This window comes from Lolium rigidum, chromosome 2 (genome assembly GCF_022539505.1).
Source record: "Lolium rigidum isolate FL_2022 chromosome 2, APGP_CSIRO_Lrig_0.1, whole genome shotgun sequence".
NCBI classification, from domain to species: domain Eukaryota; kingdom Viridiplantae; phylum Streptophyta; class Magnoliopsida; order Poales; family Poaceae; genus Lolium; species Lolium rigidum.
The window spans coordinates 115928025-115936650 of record NC_061509.1 but is presented as its reverse complement, the minus strand read 5'-3'; positions in this window follow the sequence as shown (position 1 = coordinate 115936650).

The window sequence follows — 8626 nt, the reverse complement described above, 5'->3', positions numbered from 1 at the left end:
CATTCCATGAGGGATAGATCGCCATCAGGTGGCATGACTGTCATTCTGAGCCAGGCAAGAATCTCATGCCACACCTGCCTGGTGAAGGGGCATTCCAGCATCAAGTGCCGCATCGACTCGGGTTCTTGATCGCAGAGGAGGCACTCGGCGGTCCAGCATCTATCAAGGGCATTGAAGTTGATCCAGCCAAGATTGAGGCAATTGAGAGTCGGCCACATCCAAAGTCGGTCACACAAGTGAGGAGTTTTCTTGGCCTCGCTGGTTTCTATAGGGGATTTGTGAAATATTTTGGATCCATTGCTGCACCGCTGAATGAGCTTACTAAGAAGGATGTGCCCTTTGTGTGGGGCGCTGCATAACAAGAAGCCTTCACGATACTGAAAGATAAGTTAACACATGCTCCATTACTCCAACTTCCTGATTTCAATAAGACTTTTGAGCTTGAATGTGATGTTAGTGGAATTTGTTTGGGAGGTGTGTTATTACAAGAGCGCAAACCTGTTACATATTTTAGTGAGAAATTGAGTGGGCCTAGTCTGAACTATTCTACTTATGATAAAGAATTATATGCGCTGGTTCGGACATTAGAAACTTGGCAACATTATTAATGGCCTAAATAATTTGTTATACATTCGATCATGAATCTTTGAAGCATATTCGTAGTCAAGCTGAGTTGAATCGTCGCCATGCAAAGTGGGTTGAATTTATTGAGTCTTTTCCTTATGTTATCAAACACAAAAAGGGTAAAGATAATGTTATTGCTGATGCTTTGTCGCGTCGTTATGCTATGCTATCTCAACTTGACTTCAAGATTTTTGGATTAGAAACTATAAAGGAACAATACTTGCATGATGCTGATTTTAAAGATGTGTTGCTTGAATTGTAGAGATGGTGGAACATGGAACAAATTCGTCCTCGGTGATGGACTTGTGTTCCGTGCTAACAAGCTATGCATCCCAGATAAGCTATGCATCTCAGATAGTTCCGTTCGTCTTTTGTTGTTGCAGGAGGCGCATGGAGGAGGATTGGTCCTTCACTTTGGTGTGAAGAAGATGGAGGATGTACTTGTTGCACACTTCTTTTGGCCACGTATGCATCAAGATATTGAGAGATTTGTGGCACTCTGCACTACATGTCAAAAAGCTAAGTCCCGACTTAATCCACATGGTTTATATATGCCTCTTCCTGTTCCTAGTGTACCTTGGGAGGATATTTCTATGGATTTCGTTTTGGGATTGTCTCGTACACAGAAGGGGAGGGATAGTATCTTTGTTGTTGTGGACCAGTTTTCTAAGATGGCACACTTTATTCCATGTCACAAGACTGATGATGCTACGCATGTTGCTGATTTGTTCTTTCGCGAAATTGTTCATTTACATGGTGTGCCAAATACTATTGTTTCTGATCGTGATACTAAGTTTCTTAGCCACTTTTGGAGATGTTTATGGGCTAAGTTGGGGACTAAATTGCTGTTTAGTACTACATGTCATCCCCAAACTGATGGACAAACTGAAGTAGTAAATAGAACATTGTCTACTATCTTTGCGGGTTGTTTTGAAGAAGAACTTAAAATTATGGGAAGAATGTTTACCTGATATTGAATATGCTTACTGATACGTCTCCGACGTATCGATAATTTCTTATGTTCCATGCCACATTATTGATGATATCTACATGTTTTATGCATACTTTATGTCATATTTATGCGTTTTCCGGAACTAACCTATTGACGAGATGCCGAAGGGCCGGTTCCGTTTTCTCGCTGTTTTTGGTTCCGGAAATCCTAGTAAGGAAATATTCTCGGAATTGGACGAAATCAACGCCCGAGCATCTTAGGATCACGCGAAGCTTCCGGAACACCCGAGAGAGGCCGGAGGGGGCCACCGGGCCTCCGGATGACGAGCCGGCGCGGCCCTAGGGGGCGCGCCCCCTAGTGTGTCGTAGCCTCGTCGACCCTCCGACTCCGCCTCTTCGCCTATATAAAGGTCCACGACCTAAAAACCTCGACACGTTCGACGAAACCAGAGAAAACCTTCCGGAGCCGCCGCCATCGCGAAGCCAAGATCCGGGGGACGGGAGTCTCTGTTCTGGCACGCCGCCGGGACGGGGAAGTGCCCCGGAAGGCTTCTCCATCGACATCACCGCCATCTCCATCAACGCTGCTGTCTCCCATGAGGAGGGAGTAGTTCTCCATCGAGGCTCGGGGCTGTACCGGTAGCTATGTGGTTAATCTCTCTCCTATGTACTTCAATACAATAATCTCATGAGCTGCCTTACATGATTGAGATTCATATGATGATGCTTGTAATCTAGATGTCATTATGCTAGTCAAGTGGGTTTTACTTATGTGATCTCCGGAGACTCCTTGTCCCACGTGTGTAAAGGTGAAAGTGTGTGCACCGTGTGGGTCTCTTAAGCTATATTTCACAGAATACTTATTCACTGTTATGAATGGCATAGTGAAGTGCTTATTTATATCTCTTTATGATTGCAATGTGTTTTGTATCACAATTTATCCGTGTGCTACTCTAGTGATGTTATTAAAGTAGTTTATTCCTCCTGCACGGTGTAATGGTGACAGTGTGTGCATCGTGTAGTACTTGGCGTAGGCTATGATTGTGATCTCTTGTAGATTATGAAGTTAACTATTGCTATGATAGTATTGATGTGATCTATTCCTCCTTTCGTAGTGTGAAGGTGACGAGTGTGCATGCTATGTTAGTACTTGGTTTGGTTATGTTGATCTGTCATGCACTCTAAGGTTATTTAAATATGAACATTGAATATTGTGGAGCTTGTTAACTCCGGCATTGAGGGTTCATGTAATCCCACACAGTTAGTGGTGTTCATCATCCAACAAGAGGGTGTAGAGTCTAGCATCTATTTATTTATTCTGTTATGTGATCAATGTTGAGAGTGTCCACTAGTGAAAGTATGATCCCTAGGCCTTGTTCCTAAATATCGCTATCGCTGCTTGTTTACTTGTTTTATTGCATGTTTACTTCCTGCAATATTACTACCATCAACGCACGCCGACAAGCACTTTTACGGCGCCGTACTACTACTCATATTCATTCATACCACTTGTATTTCACTATCTCTTCGCCGAACTAGTGCACCTATTAGGTGTGTTGGGGACACAAGAGACTTCTTGCTTTGTGGTTGCGGGGTTGCATGAGAGGGATATATTTGACCTCTTCCTCCACGAGTTCGATAAACCTTGGGTGATCCACCGAAGGGAAACTTGCTCGTTGTTCTACAAACCTCTGCTCTTGGAGGCCCAACACTGTCTACAAGAATAGAAGCACCCGTAGACATCAAGCTATTTTCACGGCGCCGTTGTCGGGGAGGAAAGGTAAAAGGCTCTCATACTCCGGTCCCGGGTAAAGTAATTTTTTGTTGCCGTCGTGTGTGTGCTCGAAGCTATTTCCTTTAGATCCTGCAAATTGCATCTTTTTGTTTCTTGTTTACACTAGTTAGGCATAATGGACAACAATGAGCTTCTTATTCTATTTCCGATTTAAGACATGGATGGTTTGATGCGAAAATTTAAAAACCTATGGAACATATTAGTATGAACGCTTTGAACACCATTGTTGCTAATGATATGGAAAATTCTAAGCTTGGGGAAGCTGGCTTTGATGAGCATGATATTTTTAGGCCCCCAAGCATTGAGGAGAAAATTTACTTTGATGATACTTTGCCTCCTATTTATGATGATTATAATGATATTGGTCTTTTGGTGCCGCCTACTATGGAGGATAAGTTTAATTATGATTACAATATGCCTCCTATATTTGATGATGAGAATAATAATGATAGCTACTTTGTTGAATTTGCTCCCACTACATCTAATAAAATTGACTATGCTTATGTGGAGGGTAATGATACTTTTATGCATGTGAATAAAGATGCTTTATGTGATACTTATATTGTTGAGTTTGTTCATGATGCCTCCGAAAATTATTATGAGAGAGGAAAATATGGTTGTAGAAATTTTCATGTTACTAAAACACCTCTCTATATGCTGAAATTTTTGAAGTTCTGGTTTTATCTTCCTATGCTTGTTACTTTGCTCTTCATGAACTTGTTTATTTACAAGATTCATATGCATAGGAAGCATGTTAGACTTAAATGTGTTTTGAATTTGCTTCTTGATGCTCTCTTTTGCTTCAACTCTTATTTCTTACGAGTGCATCACTAAAATTACTGAGCCCATCTTAATGGCTATAAAGAAAGCACTTCTTGAGAGATAACCCATGTGTTTATTTTGCTACAGTACTTTTATTTTGTATTTGAGTCTTGGAAGTTGTTACTACTGTAGCAACCTCTCCTTATCTTATTTTATTGCATTGTTGTGCCAAGTAAAGTCTTTGATAGTAGGGTTGATACTAGATTTGGATTACTTGCGCGAGAAGCAGTTTACGTGCATCACGAATACTGGGCCTAATTCTCTGTAGGTAACTCAGAAAAATCTGCCAATTTACGTGCGTGATCCTCGGATATGTATGCAACTTTCATTCAATTTGGGAATTTTCATCCGAGCAAGTCCGGTGCCACTTTAAAATTCATCTTTACGGACTGTTCTGTTTTGACGATTCTACCTTTTATTTCGCATTGCCTCTTTTGCTTGTGTTGGATGGATTTCTTTGTTCCATTGACTTCCAGGTAGCTTGGGGCAATGTCCGGAAGTGTTAAGAATGATTGTGTCACCTCTGAACATGTGAATTTTTAATTATGCACTAACCCTCTAATGAGTTTGTTTCGAGTTTGGTGTGGAGGAAGTTTTCAAGGGTCAAGAGAGGAGGATGATATACTATGATCAAGAAGAGTGAAAAGTCTAAGCTTGGGGATGCCCCCGTGGTTCATCCTCGCATATTTCAAGAAGACCCAAGCGTCTAAGCTTGGGGATGCCCAAGGCATCCCCTTCTTCATCGACAACTTATCAGGTTCCTTCTCTTGAAACTATATTTTTATTCGGTCACATCTTATGTACTTTACTTGGAGAGTCTGTTTGTTTTTGTTTTTGTTTTTGTTTGAATAAATACTTGTGTGGGAGAGAGACACGCTCCGCTGGTTCATATGAACACATGTGTTCTTAGCTTTTAATGTTCATGGCGAAGGTTGAAACTGCTTCGTTAATTGTTATATGGTTGGAAACGGAAAATGCTACATGTAGTAATTGATAAAATGTCTTGGATAATTTGATACTTGGCAATTGTTGTGCTCATGTTTAAGCTCTTGCATCATATACTTTGCACCCATTAATGAAAAAATACATAGAGCTTGCTACAATTTGGTTTGCATAATTTGTCTCTCTAAAGTCTAGATAATTTCTAGTATTGAGTTTTGAACAACAAGGAAGACGGTGTAGAGTCTTATAATATTTACAATATGTCTTTTATGTGAGTTTTGCTGCACCGGTTCATCCTTGTGTTTGTTTCAAATAACCTTGCTAGCCTAAACCTTGTATCGAGAGGGAATACTTCTCATGCATCCAAAATCCTTGAGCCAACCACTATGCCATTTGTGTCCACCATACCTACCTACTACATGGTATTTCTCCGCCATTCCAAAGTAAATTGCTTGAGTGCTACCTTTAAAATTTCCATTCTTTACCTTTGCAATATATAGCTCATGGGACAAATAGCTTAAAAACTATTGTGGTATTGAATATGTACTTATGCACTTTATCTCTTATTAAGTTGTTTGTTGTGCGATAACCATGTTCCTGGGGACGCCATCAACTCTTTGTTGAATATCATGTGAGTTGCTATGCATGTTCGTCTTGTACGAAGTAAGGGCGGTTTTCACAATCAAATGGTTTGAGTATGCATACTCGTTAGAGAAGAACATTGGGCCGCTAACTAAAGCCATGAATCATGGTGGAAGTTTCGGTTTGGACATAAAACCTCAATCTCTTATGAGAATATTATCTCGTTGTTGAATGCTTAAGAATTAAAAGAGGAGTCCATTATCCGTTGTCTATGTTGTCTCGGTATGGGTGTACGAGTTGAAGAATGATCAAAAGCGAGAAATCCAATGCGAACTTTCTCCTTAGACCCTTGTACAGGCGGCATAGAGGTACCCCTTTGTGACACTTGGTTGAAACATATGTTATGCAATGATAATCCGTGTTAACCCAAGCTAATTAGGACAAGGTGCGGGCACTATTAGTACACTATGCATGAGGCTTGCAACTTGTAAGATATAATTTACATAACACATATGCTTTATTACTACCGTTGACAAAATTGTTTCTTGTTTTCAAAATAAAAGCTCTAGCACAAATATAGCAATCGATGCTTTCCTCTGCGAAGGGCCTTTCTTTTACTTTATTGTTGAGTCAGTTTACCCACTTCTTTCCACCTCAAGAAGCAAACACTTGTGTGAAGCTGTGCATTGATTCCTACATACTTGCATATTGCACCTGTTATATTACTTTACATTGACAATATCCATGAGATATACATGTTATAAGTTGAAAGCAACCGCTGAAACTCAATCTTCCTTTGTGTTGCTTCAATACCTTTAGTTTGATTTATTGCTTTATGAGTTAACTCTTATGCAAGACTTATTGATGCTTGTCTTGAAAGTACTATTCATGAAATGATGCAGCCCGACCTTCGGTCTTATCCGCATCATGGTCATCATCAAGAACTACGCTCAAGTCCGACGTCACGGAAGCATGGAAGAGGAGACGGAAGAAGGAGACGCGTCTAGGAAGGCCGGCACTGCCGCCACGGAGTGGCCGACACCGCCACCCTACGCTCGACGCCGGAGGAAGACGGCAGCTGTCGCCATGCCTACGCCGACAACTGCCGTCCCCACTATGAAGCTCATAATATAAACCATCCCACTATGCTCTTTGTATGCCTAAACTACCCCTCCTTAGTGGCTCCCTATATATAGGCTCCCACCTCCCCCTTCATGAGGTCAAGACATAACTTGAGTGAGAACTTGGCTTATGCCTCCACCATCCCTCCGGGATTAGGGAAACCCCCTCCTCTCTTAGACACAAATCTATGAGTTGTATCAAGGCACTCCTTATATGATTTATCTTTCGCACTTGTGATTCTACCGCGGTCTCTCACACGTGTGACTCCATAGATCGTATATCGGTCTTTCTCTCGGGGATTCTACCTCGTGTCTCTCCTTGAGGGATTCTATCGGGATAGTGGTTCGGGCTATCGGGAGTAAACCGGAATTGTATCGGGTTGTGTTGCGTGCGTTCGCCGTGTTCTTCGCCGTGTTCTTCGTGTTCTTCCTCTCCCCCGCCTTTCCCTCGGTCAATTCGTGAGATCGGGCAACCCACGTGGCCTTAGGCCGCATCATATGGTATCAGAGCAAAGGTTGCCACGAATTTGACCCTCCAATTTCATCAATTTCGCAAAAAAAAAAAAAATTTCCAAAATTTTGCCCCAAAAAATAGCTCGAAATTGGATCTCCGAATTTGTTGAGTTTTTTGTGGTTTTGATCCACAGATCTGATGTTATAGTGGTTGATCTATCGTCTCTCAAAATTTCGCACGCCAATTCTTTCTATTTCTCTCGGAATCGATCGATTTTCTAGCCAATTTCCGCTGTGTTCTTCGCGCGAGGACGAACAGGTCGATCTGGATTCTGGCCCGGCACTGCCGGTACCTCGTCAGCGGCACTGCCGCCCGACCCTCAGCCCCGCTCGTTGACCATCTGCAGCCGGCCGCCCGCCTCCGCTCACCAAGTCCGGCCGACGGCTGTCGGCAGCCCAACCACGCGCCTCCACCTTGCTGCTCCCGCCCACGCCGTGTTTTTCTGCTCGCCCACAACCGCCACCCACTCGCTACAGCTCGCTGCTCCACCCCAGACCAGGCCACCACGCCCCGCCCACCTCATCCCCGATCGCATCCGGCTGACCGCGCGCCCTGCGCTCCACCTTGCGCCGCCGCACTCACCCGCTGGCCCCAACCGCGCGCCCTGCGCTCCACCTTGCGCCGCTGCACTCACCCGCTGGCCCCAACCGCGCGCAGCAAGCAGCAGCTAAGGCCGCTCGATCGGCCGCCTCCAGCAGCGCCCGCCCGCGCTAGCCCACAAAGCCCACGGTCCAAGCCGCGCCGCTGCCAGACTCACCTTGCCCTACACGCGCGCGCAGCAACAAGCAGCATCACCTCTGATTCCTCTGATTTCCACTCGTGCAGAAAAGTCAACCGGCAGTGCCGGCCTCAGCACTCCGGCAGTGCCGCTCCTCACACCCCGGCGCACAGTTTGATCCAACTTCTGTCCAGTTTTGACGCATCTTTTTGCCCCAAATTTTGACAACTTTCCGGCGTCCGTTTGACTCTAAATTTTAACAACATCCTTCTAATATTTTACATAGCCCATCTCTAATTTTTGACGATTTTTTGAGCCAAACTTTTGACCGCTCGTTTTGACCCAACTTTTCGGGCATTAATTTAATTTGCTCGGTTTCCGTTTTGGAGTGCCTTTGGTCCGTGAGAACCGCTTCCGCGCCTACACCAACACCGTGACAACGGCATCGGCACCCCGGATTCCGGCGCATCTTCGACACCATCGTCATCACCATCATCGCAAGTTCGTGTGCTTGACACCGCCTAACGTTAATAGGTATAACTTGCCTCCCCTACCTC